Raw genomic sequence first — 12,321 nt, forward strand, 5'->3', positions numbered from 1 at the left:
TATGTTTAGTTTCAGACTTCCATTCTCTACTTGACAGAAAACATTTTTTATACAAAAATACTCACAGAAAATGTCCGTGGTGTTTCTACGGACATGATAATTATATTTTAAGGTAATAATATTCCTGATGTTCCTGATTATTACCCTGATTACTGCCATTGGGTCAATTTTTTTGTTGCTGAACATGTGGTGGCATCTACTGTTCCATATTGCACTCATGATGGTTTGAGTGAGTGTCAACAGCAGCTGCGAAGTGGGGTTTTTCACCGATAAATTCGCTGTTTCAATTGAGAAGATCGAATTTATCGGAGAAAAGTTGTTTCGGGATGTCAAGGAGTTATATACATGTTTAAAATACTCCCAAATTTCAACAGAAGGAGGACAGTAGGCAAAGATATGCATGTTGTCCTCAATTTTACCACAAGTTTTGCATTTGTTATTTTTGACGATCTGTTGCCTTGTGCTTTTGGCTAGCAAGGCCGCAGAAGGTAAACTGTTGTGTAAAAAACAAAAGAGGATGTTTTGAGTTGGTCCGCATGCGTGGGAGGTGAAGTTTTTTTTCCAAATTTGGGTCCACGGCATTGTTGTTTTTGTTGAACCGTTCCAGAAAAGTTCTGCTGGCACAACTGTCTTTTTGTTTTTTGCCACTTCTAAGTAAATTTTTGTTGTTGTTTTTAGGGGGATGTTAAAAAGGGACCCGTTTTTGCCTAATATTTCTATTGTTGCTTTGTAGTACTGAGACGTCTTGTTGTCCCAGTGTTTTGGAAAATTGTTCTGTTTTAAAAAGTTCCAGCTTTGGTTTTGGTTCGCAAATTTTATAAGTGAAATCGCCAACCAATACTTTGAAAAGTAGTAATAATCGTGAGCTTTGTCCTCTTCGCATTCTTTCAGTTGAAAGAGTGTTTTGAGGCGAAGTGCAAGACTTTGCTCCTTCGGTGATAAAATTCCGAGACCCCCGCTTTTGACGGGTAAGAAAAGTGTTTCTCTCTTGACCGGATTGTAATTGGTCTTTTGCCACAGGTTTTCGAAAATGGCTTTGTGCAGACGTTCTATTACCCATTCGGGAACGGGCAGCACGTTTGCCAGAAACCACACTTTTGACATTGCTAACGCATTTGTCAACGTAGTCTATACTAATACTAAATGTATCCCTTTAGAACAATTTAATAATAATAATTCGATTTATGAACATTATAACGACGACTTTATATTTTATTCACCGTTACCAGTATTTTTAAATTTTTTGCTTGTGGTTTTAACTTTGTAAAATAAAAGTTGTTACAGAAATTTATTGTAGTTAACGTAGTTAACTACAATAACCTACGTACCGTAAAATCTTGATTATAATACGCACTTGAATATAATACGCACCCACATTTTTTCGGAATAAAATGTGAAAAAAAAGTGCGTATTATAATAATAAAGTGCGTATTATAATATTTCTATAAACATGCGGATGAATTACGGAGTAAAGATGTGAGCAGCTGTGCTATACATTTGTTCAGTGTTTAAAAACTATTTTTTTGATCTCGAGTATAATACGCACCCACATTTTTTCGGAATAAAATGTGAAAAAAAGTGCGTATTATAATCAATATTTTACGGTAGTTAAGTTATCGATTGCTGCAAAAATATGATATGTAGCTATCGATCTGTCGTAGTAATATCTTTAGCTACAAAAATGCGATATGAATCTATTAGTTTAATACCGATTTTTTGTGTTAGAGTTAACAAAAAAAGTACACTACCCCACTAAACACAAAGCGTTTTTACGACTCATTTAACACATATTTGTCGTCAAAAAAACGTCAAAAAAAAGTCATTTGTTTGCTGGGATGAAGTTATCAACATGTCGTTAAAATATTGTTAGCTACAAAATTAACATTAGCTACAAAGCTAAGCAATAACAATAACATTAAAACCCATATGGCTTTAATAAGTTTAAAATAAAACATATTTTGTTAAAAATGTTATGTATAAAATAAAATAAAAAATTTATATTACAATATAAATGTTCAAATCTTTATTCAAAACTTTGTTCAAGACATTGTTTTAGAGCCAGTCTTGCGAATGACTTTTTAGCCTTGTCAGTAGCAACTGCTAGTTAATGCACAATGGACAATTGACACAAATTTCTTAAAATAACTGTTTTTAAAGTTTTTCTCCAAGTTGGACAAGCCTTCTTTCTTCCATGACAGAACATCATACTTGGTTATACCAAGATGGAGAAAAAAAAGAGAAGGACTCCTGAGAAACAAAATCAGATAACTTTGAGAGGGACTGATCTTTGAAGGAGGCTATGGTTGTTCTTTGTTATAGTGATTTATCTCTGGAACATCATACTTTAACAGTTGCACAACAATATTCATCCTTTTTTCCTGCTCGAACACTTGTCAGATGTCTTTCTGGTCAACTGTCAGCGTGTGTGAAAGGTTTAAATAGTTTTATAATTTAATTGCACTTTTTGATAATGCAACACAAAAGCTTTTAAGTTAAACTATTGTTGGTTGTGCATTTTGAGAAGCAAAAGAGTTTAAGAAAAGGCTTGGTAATATTGAGTATTCAAATTTGCAGTGCTTTTAATGCCATATCATTTCTTATACAATAAAGAAAATGTTTATAACTTCTTGGAATCGAATGCTGTTTGTTGTCATTTTTTTCTTGTCATATGGGTTTTTCCATTGCCTTAAATCATGAATTAGCATGATTTAAAACAATGGAAAAAGATTTTTAAAATTAAATTTATGTTTTTTTTAGTATAATTTTTATAAAGTATGTTTTATAAAGTTTGTTGGTCGTTTTTAACAGATGCTTTCAGAAAATAAATAGCAAAAGCTATTTATTTTCTGAAAGCATCTGTTAAAAACAGATGCTTTCAGAATATATATATATATATATATATATATATATATATATATATATATATATATATATATATATATATATATGTACAGTAGGCCAAAAAATATATATATATATTTTTTTTGTTTTTTTGAAAAATCGACTATAATTATATTCATCAAATATTTTCTTGCAAAAAAAATAATGGCACAAATAAGAAAAGTTTCCAAACTTAGACAAAAAATTACTTTTCAATATTTAGTAGGGCCACCCTTAGCCAGAAAAACTGCTTGCAGACGTCGAGGCATCGATTCCACTAGAGATTTAGTTTTTTCTGGAGTTATTTTTGCCTATGCTTCAACTCACTGATCTCAAAATATAACTGGATAGCGTATGCGGCAAATATTTTGAAGCCAGTTTTGGCCTCCCAAGATGGCGACGGTTTCGGTTGATTACAAATGAAGAAATTTTTGTTACGAACTTATATGTCATTTACATATATAAATATTATGAAATGTACATGTCTCAAATATAATTTTTGGTTTTACATAACAATAATTAAAAAAAAAAGGCAATATTACATATTTACGTAAATTTCTCTATTGTTTAACAAAATATATTCTAAACAATAAGTTTGTATAATTATTATTATTAAAAAAGCAAGATATTATAATAATATCTTGCTTTTTTAAAGATAAATAAATGTTATTAAATAAGATAAAATTTTTTTTTTTTTTTTAATTAAGAATTAGTTTATTTAACATTAGTAAAGAACAAATAAGGATTTAGTAGTTATACAAGTTAACAATTTCCAAACAACTTTCGAATAATTATTTTAAGTTTGAAAAACTGAAATAATTTTATTTATATTTTGTTTATTTTTCATTTAACTACTTTCTTTTAATTTTAGTTTTACTATAAATTATTTGTTTAATATTGTTTATAATACAATTTATGCACCTTTTAGTTCTTAACTACCCAATGCTGTGTGCTAGAAGGTTGATAACATAACTGCATGGTAAGCAGCTAAATATCTTTTTAAAATAAACTATTATGAAATTAGTTTTTTAAATAGATATCACAAATTTACAAATGCTGCATGAACTATTAGCTGAGCTCTGTGAGTACACACAACTTAGGGTTCCTTCTAGAATTTTTTTATATAGCTATTTGTGTCTTATATTATTATTATTATTATTATTATATATATATATATATATATATATATATATTATATATATATATATATATATATATATATATATATATATATATATACATATTTATTTTTCTAGTTAATTTGGCAGCCAAACTGCCAAATGAACCAAAAAACAAGGAAAATATATTGTTATCATTAATAGTTGAATCAAACATGAGGAGCTAGATCAATTATTATTTTCAAGAAATTGACTGATCTCAAAGCAGCACTTGCTAATGCAATTTGAATTTCAATTTCATTTGGAAAGAGGCAATCTATTAAAACAACCAATTAATTTGGAAACACCTTTCTGTTTCTTTGCATATAACACTTATGGTTGGTTTAATCAAACCTCCTATGTCTTTGAATTTTAAAAAGCTTTTTTGTTTTAAATGAAAAGGGAGTACTAGTGCATTCTGACATTTAATGAGGATATTTTTTTTTGAAGTCATTTTATCTATGTATCCAGCAATATATGGGATCAAAGTTTTTTTGTATTTAAATAGATTGTTGCAGTTTGGAATATCTGCATTATCGTGATCACTTACAGTTGGTTCTCTCTCCAACAAATCATATTTTCTTATTAATTCAATTTCAGTAAAAGATATTTTAGTACTAAAATCACCAAAAGAATCGTCTAAAACATATATACGAGTTTTATCTCTGATGCTGCAGTTTTCATTTGAAAATTAAACAGTACTTTGCGTAAAAAGTTATTTATATGTGAATTGTTGGCAATTGATATTGCTGTTAAACATTTCTGCAGATCTCACAGCACCAAAAAAGAGCTCTAGATGGTTTTGACTGAGCTTATATGATAATAAATAATTAAATGGTGAACCTTCTTTTTCAACCTAGTCAAGAAATACCTTGAGCAAATTTAATTGCTGCCAAATATCCAATGAAATCAGTTTTTCGATTATACAAGATCATTTGTGTAGCAGTAATCTCTTTAAGACTAATGATATTCTTTAGCAAACCATTTTCTTGAATTTAATGTCATATAATCAATCTATTATGCAAATAAACTCAACAACATATTTATAAAATTATTTAACAGCTATTTACAGTTCATTAATATAAAAAAAGTCAGCAAGCTGTAATATATAGCTATAATACTTAACAACAGGTAAGCAGGATATTTAATTAAAGTTAAGGAGATATTTCAAAGAGAAGGAAATGTTTTGAACATTTCTATATAAAGATATAAATAAATTTTTTTCAAACAAATGTACTTTTATATACATTTGTTTCTTCAGTTGTATTGAGTGATTATCCTTCAAACTATAAGAAACTATCATTTACTTTTTATTTGTTTTAAAAGTTGTTATAAATAACTATAATTCAGACCTGGTTTTTTTTTACCAGTATAAGTGACACTTAATAATATTTTATTCAAATAGTTTATGCAATAATAGAATTCAAGTATAATATAATTCTAGAAAGAACCCCTAAGTTTTTGTATACTCACAGCGCTCAGTTAACAATTCATGTAGAATTTGTACAAAATGTCATCTTACTACAAAAAATAGAGAATATAGTAGTAGAGAATATAGAGGGTAGAAATGATTGCCGTTTATCATACTGTTATGTTATTAACCTTCTAGCATACAGCATTGGGAACTAAAAACTATAAGACTTATAGTTTTTAGTTCCCAATACTTATACATAAGACTTAACTAAATTTGTAAATGCCATTTAATAATAAATTCAATTATACAAAAAAATAATTTCTTTTTTTCTCTAATATTTAAAAAATTCATTTGTTTTCTTTTATTTTTAACAAATTTATAAGCTTATTTAATTATTTTTTTTAGTAACTTGATATAGCCATTTAAAATGTATATCGTTTTCACCGCTAGGAACTAAAATCGCCGCCATCTTGGGAGGCCAATTTTAGCTTCAACTTTTTTCGGAAAAAACAATAGAACCAGCTATCCAGTTATATTTTGAGATCAGTGGCTTCAACTATGTCCGCTTTTAGACTATTTTGTCTTCTGTAAGCTCGATCTCCAATTTTCCGGTCTTGAATGTACAACAAATGCTCAATCAAATTAGAGTCAGGGGACTGGACAGGCCATTCTATCAAATTAATATCATTCTTTCGAAAATATTCCTTTTTTACTATGGCAGAATGTTTTGGATAATTGTCTTGTTGAAAGACAAAGTTAATTCCAAATCTAAATTTATGAGCAGAGAGCTTCAAATTTTTCTTTAAAGTATCCATGTATGAATTGAGATTCATTGTTGATTCAATCAAATTCAATTTGCCAGCTCCTCGTCAAGCCTTTGATCCCACACCATGACATTTCTACCACTGTGTTTTACTGTTCCTCTCATGCATCTCAATTTGTATGTCTCGCCTTGTTTTCGCCAAACTTTTTGCTGTCCATCCGATATAAACAGGTTAAATTTGGATTCATGAATCCAAATTTCTTTCTTCCAATACTCCAGTAGTCTTGTTAACATTTTTTTGGCACATAATATCTTTGTTTTATATGTCTTAGAGCCGAATAGGGTTTTTTGCCACACACTCTACCATGAAATCCTTGCTCTCGGATTCTATTTCGGATAGTTTGAGCTGAAATCATGATTTTGTGGTCATTTTTTACATTGTCTGCAATCTTTTGAGCAGCTTCAAATCTGTTTTGTTTGACTTGCAAAATAATGTTTCTATCAATGGAAGCAGATTTTTTTTATCGTTTCTTCCTGCTATATAAGTTGTAGTCCCATTCAAATTATACTTTTTTATAATGTTGCCGTCTGTTCGAAAAGGTATTCCAGTCTGCTTATTAACTTCTCTGTAGGTCTTACCATTATTTACCAAATCCACAACTAAGTTTCTTTAAGAAATTGTCCAATCTTGTTTTACAACGCGCAAGTTGCTATAAATTAATCAATTTTATTCAATTAATCAAAACTCAGGGGTTACATATATACTTTATTGTGCGACATAATGTAAACATCTTATGTGTTTTGCATGTAAATATAATTTTAGACTTAAACTTATCAAAGTTTTATTTTTTTCCCACAAAATTTCAAAAAACATTCGAAATAAAATTTTTGTGCCAATAAATATTTTACTTCCAATATAATACCTGTGTGCTTTTAATGTTTTTAAAAACAATAACTCTTTGGTAAAATCATGCACAAGTACATATAAAATCCTTTATAATAGTATTACTCTTTGATGTACATTTAAACATTTTTTTAATCTTTAAGTTTTTTATTCCTAAATATTAGTTACGTGTAAAACAAAATGCCATAATATAAATTTATAAAAACTCAGATTCTTGCTTTTAGAACATCTATTTTAAAGTCAACACCGATTTCAAAATCATTTTTTCTAGTCCACGGTGTTGTTGAACCTCTTAAACAAAGGATAGTTTAGCGAAGTATCTCGAAAGATAACTTCGTCATAACAGTTGAGTATTTTTCGTTTTGTTTTTTTAATAGTTTCTCGGCTAGTCTTCTAACAAATTTATGACATTCTTTACCCACACCTTCATTTGTACCAAACACTAGTTGTGTCAAATTGCCATATTCGACTTCACAAACTCTTTCACCGTATTCTCTTTTTTTTCCTTTTCGTTTTTCTGAATATAGCAGCTATATCCAGATTTTTGTGGAATTGCATGTCAATTCCATGCATGACGTAAGAGTTATGCATGAAATTGACGTGCATAACTCTTACGTAAAAAAATGCTGTCTGTCAATTTCGCCAAAAGCTATTTGCTTAAATATCCAAACGAGCTTGGTCACTTTTATTTACTGTATGGAAATGAAAATTCTCATTATCAAGGAGTATGAGGTGTGCTTCGGATTGAACATTTATGCACACTCTTTTAAGCAATGTAATGAACAAATTTCTTATGTTATCATGGCGACTTGAAATTAAGTCAACTTTCTTACACGACAAAGCATGAGTTACATTGAAAAATTCTTCGTATTCACAATTAAGAGGGATATTTTATAAGTCGAAATTATACTTATTTAGGCAAAGTGCATCTTGAAATTCTTCTTTGTTTAAAATAAAACCTTGGTTTTCTAGCGGTAAGGCGTTTAACCAGGTGTTTGCACATTCGCTTCTTGTTTGCTGTATGTTTCTTATCGTAGACTCTGGTTGCATTGATTCAACTGCAATTATTTTCTCGGTACTTAAGCCTGTCAGTAGATGATATTTTTTCAAGATCTTCCAGATCATTTCCGGTAAAGTTTTTTGTTTTTAAAGTTGTGTCTTGATCTATAATTTGCTGTACAAGACTTTTAGTTAATTTCACAGATGATAAAAACTGGTAAGCCGCTTCTTCAATTAGTATAGGTATACCCAATCCTCCATCTCGAGGAGTTAATTTAAAAAGTTTTCTAATGTGATCCTCAAAGAGCGTACCTTTTCCAAATAGAGTTTGCAACAACAAATGGCTATTTCGTCTACGGGCGCAAGATATTGTTCAAATTTTGGAATAGTTGTTGGATAATAAGTAAATTTTGAACGAAGTCCTTTTGTGAACCCAATAAAAGCAGGCTGTGGTTGCATCTCTGCTACTTTACAAAGTTGTTTTAACTCGCTTAATCAGTTTTCTACTTTCTCATTGCAATATTCGTCCCTAAAATTTTGCGAACCAATTACTGAACCAAAATATCGTTGACCCTCTGTAGTTATGTTGACCGATTTACCAAATACTATGTCTGTATTATCTGCTAATGAGGGGGATTTTACAATTAACCAGCATTTAAATTGGTTTCCTTAGTAGCCATATTTACATCCTACATCAATTAGGTGTTGATACCAGTTATGTAAGTTTGCAATGCTTCCACTAAATGCAGCATCGCCTGCAAACCACACCTGCTTAACTTGTAGGTAACTTACAAGTGTTCTATAATAATTGTGGTGTTACAAGAGTACCATAGCATAGCAAGGGGATCAACTTGAGTTGTATCTTCTTGGGATGATATTTCTTTACCCCGGCCTCAAAAAGCCTCGATGAATTTTGATAAGCATTTATTAAGTAAATTGAAATTATTAGACAAATGATCTGAATGTTGTGTAAGGCGACTTATCAATTCATACAACTAAAAGCATTCTTTGCGTCAATCAAAAGTATTGCATCTGTTTGCACATTGTCGATTATTTCCTTTATAGCATGTACAGCAGCTTCGGCTCCTGCCCCATGTCCAGAACATGTTTGCAATGGCCCGGCTGCCTCTTTTATTTCACTGTTGAAACTCCAGCTAATTTATTTACCTTCGATACGCCTTAGTACTTCTCTTACATTAATTGGCCAAGTACCTGGATTTTTATCTAGAGAATCAATCTTTATCCTGTCAATTTTTATCTAATTAGTTTATCTTTATCTTAGTCATCTTTAGTTATCACATAAGTCTATCTTTATCTAATCAATTTTTATCTAGAGAATCAATCTACATGCTAAAAGCTTCTAAAAATGTTGGTTTGTATGTTTCGGTTAGTAAGTTTTGTGTCGTATTAGCAATTTCTTTTCGGAGTTCTTTAACTTCTTTGATAAAGTTTTTAGAACATATGATGCGGCGATAAATATTGGAATCCTGTTGGTCCAGCAGATCCTTTAGCTACAAATGCTGCTTTCATAACTATTTGCTCATCAATACAATCGAAGAAACATTTTGGGATTAAATCAATCGGACCAAGCAGTAAGCTATAATCTTCTACTCGCGAGGGTTCAGGGCGTTTTCTTTTAATGTCTTTTAATATGTTGCTCAATAGTGGTAGTATACCGGATAATGCCTCTTTTTAAAAAATTTCAGCGCTGCAGTGATTTTGCCATCTATAATTAATTTGGCAAATATTCTAGATATATCGTCCATAGATCTTTTGTTTTTCGAGTTTACAAATTTTTTTTGTATATTTTGAACCTCTTTTAACAGTAAATCAGTGTCTCCTTTTTTCCAAAAGTCAATACTACGAGTTAAACATAATGTATGTTCTTTGGACTTTGATTTTGCGGAGGGTTTTTGCAAAAGAAGATTCGACAAAATCATTGTAAATTCAAATTTAAATTTAATTGCGCTAAAAGCGCAATGGAATTTAAATTTGAATTTACAATATTTTATTATTATTAAAAGGTTAGCTGCTCTATAAATTCTTTACGTGCTTTTCCAGATGGAATGTTAAATGCTTTTCCGGATGGAATATTTTTTCGGTAATTTACGATCTCATCATAGGTAGAATCAACAAACAATTTAAATTGTTGATATGAGTATACTCCCCACATGACATTGTCATTTGGAACTGGTAGATGGTTCATTATTTCAGGTAAAAATGGAACTTTTTTAAAATTCTCATTAAATAAATGATTTGTTATTTGAGAAGAAAGTTTAGGTAGTTTTCTGTAAACTATATGTGATGTTATACTTAAGAGTGTCATTTTTATAGATGACATTATGCTTATGGGTGTTGTTTTTCTGGAATACGTTGATGTTGATGTGTAGTCCTTTTTTTGATTAAACGCTAAGTTGTTAGACGAAGTGGATGGTATTTTAATATCGTTTTATTTTGGTAATTGAGGGTACTATTTGAGTATTTGGTTCGAGTGTTAAAAAGGTATTAGTTTTTTGCAGACTGAGTTTTTGCGATGGATTCTTTTTGCATTTTAAAATATGACGGTTTATTCCATTTATTGTTTTAAGCTCCGGAGTTAGGGCACACATGAGTTGAAGTAGCATTGCAGCTGTTTATTGTACTTGATAAAAAAAGTTTTTGTTTTTTATTATTAAAAAATATTGTGTTTAACTAGATATTTTATCATTTCCAGCGAAGAAAGAAGATTAAATACTTTCATACTGAATGATATTTTGGGTGAACACTAAACTAACTTTTACGGTTGGTTGCACACTAGTTTACAGTTTTATAGTTAACAAATTCAAAATTTGAAAAAATAAAAATCTAGGAAGAATATACTGAGCAGATTAAGCTAGGTAAAAATTCTGATTGAAAAGTTCAGATCTAAAATTTAACTTTTTACAGTTTTTAAAAAACATGAGTAAACGGATTAGTTAAAAAGAAAAAACTTTAAAAAAACTGTTTTTGCCATTTATTTTTTTTGCCTAGTGTATATATATATATGCATATATATATATATATATATATATATATATATATATATATATATATATATATATATATATATATATGCATATATATATATATATATATATATATATATATATATATATATATATATATATATATATATATATATATATATATATATACATATATATATATATATATATATATATATATATATATATATATATATATACATATATATATATATATATATATATATATATATATAAACATTTAGGCACGTTTTTAAATGTTGCAGTTTATCCAGCACACAGGGCTTAACCATATTAGGAAAAATTACCAATTAGTTTGATTTCGTCAAAATATGACTTAAGTACTTTTAACACTAATGTCTTCAATTGAAGTTAACTAAGATATGCCACCCTTCCCTAATCTAGGGAATCAAGTACACCTGCGCTAAAATTTGTTTAAATTTAATCTTTAGTCTTCGATTTAGTTTAAGTCTTCAATTTTTATGACCCTGCAAAGTTTACAGCCCCCTCAAATTGAGGGGTGTTCAAGCTTTATACTGTCATAATTTTCAAACTCTAAGTGATTATTGTATGAAATTTAAAATTTGTCAACGAGTATAAGTTTAGTTATAAATTGTAAGAACAAAAACATTTTATAAACTCGTTGCTGTCACGTTAAAGGCAGGTATGCAAAAGATTCAGGGTTTTATTTGTTCCAAGGCTCCGATCATCTCAATTTTTTGCAAATGTTTCTTATTTGACATTAACAAAATCTCCATGTCTAAAAGTTACGTCAAACAACAAAAAATGTTTGCTACGGGCCTGAGATGTACACATATTGCCTGATAAATAAGGGCTGGTGCAATTAAATGTAAATGCATCGACTGTCAAATAGGATTTGGCGTAATTAAATGTGCATGGTTAGGGTCAGAGACCAATCAGATCAAGTTGATGCGTTTTTCATTTTCAAACAGTTTTGCTATGAAATGTCAATAGAAAGCAGACTTTTTAAAAGCCATCTTTGAAAAGTAAGTTAAGGCAATACAACACCAAGTTTAAAAAAAAGGAAATAAACTTTTAAAATAAAATTGCTTTTAAATATAGTTTACTCAAAGCATTTAAATAAAAAGAAGCAAAAATTATTTTTTTTAAATTAGTGTTAAGACCATAATGGCGTAAGAACAATAAAAAAAAAACGCTTT

General features: G+C 29.3%; 1 protein-coding gene across 2 annotated transcripts in view; it reads left to right on the plus strand.

The window, feature by feature from the left end:
* LOC101238429 (antizyme inhibitor 2) overlaps positions 1 to 12,321 on the plus strand; it is a 78,732-nt gene that overhangs the window by 3,048 nt on the left and 63,363 nt on the right. The window contains exon 2 of one of the 2 annotated variants that reach the window (XM_065814665.1): positions 3,809 to 3,859. The exons of the other annotated variant lie outside the window; for it this stretch is intronic. The gene's annotated coding sequence lies outside the window, so the exon portion shown is untranslated. The remainder of the gene's footprint in view (positions 1 to 3,808; positions 3,860 to 12,321) is intronic. 2 annotated transcript variants of the gene reach the window in all.

The sequence above is a fragment of the Hydra vulgaris genome, chromosome 12, assembly GCF_038396675.1.
Source record: "Hydra vulgaris chromosome 12, alternate assembly HydraT2T_AEP".
NCBI lineage: Eukaryota > Metazoa > Cnidaria > Hydrozoa > Anthoathecata > Hydridae > Hydra > Hydra vulgaris.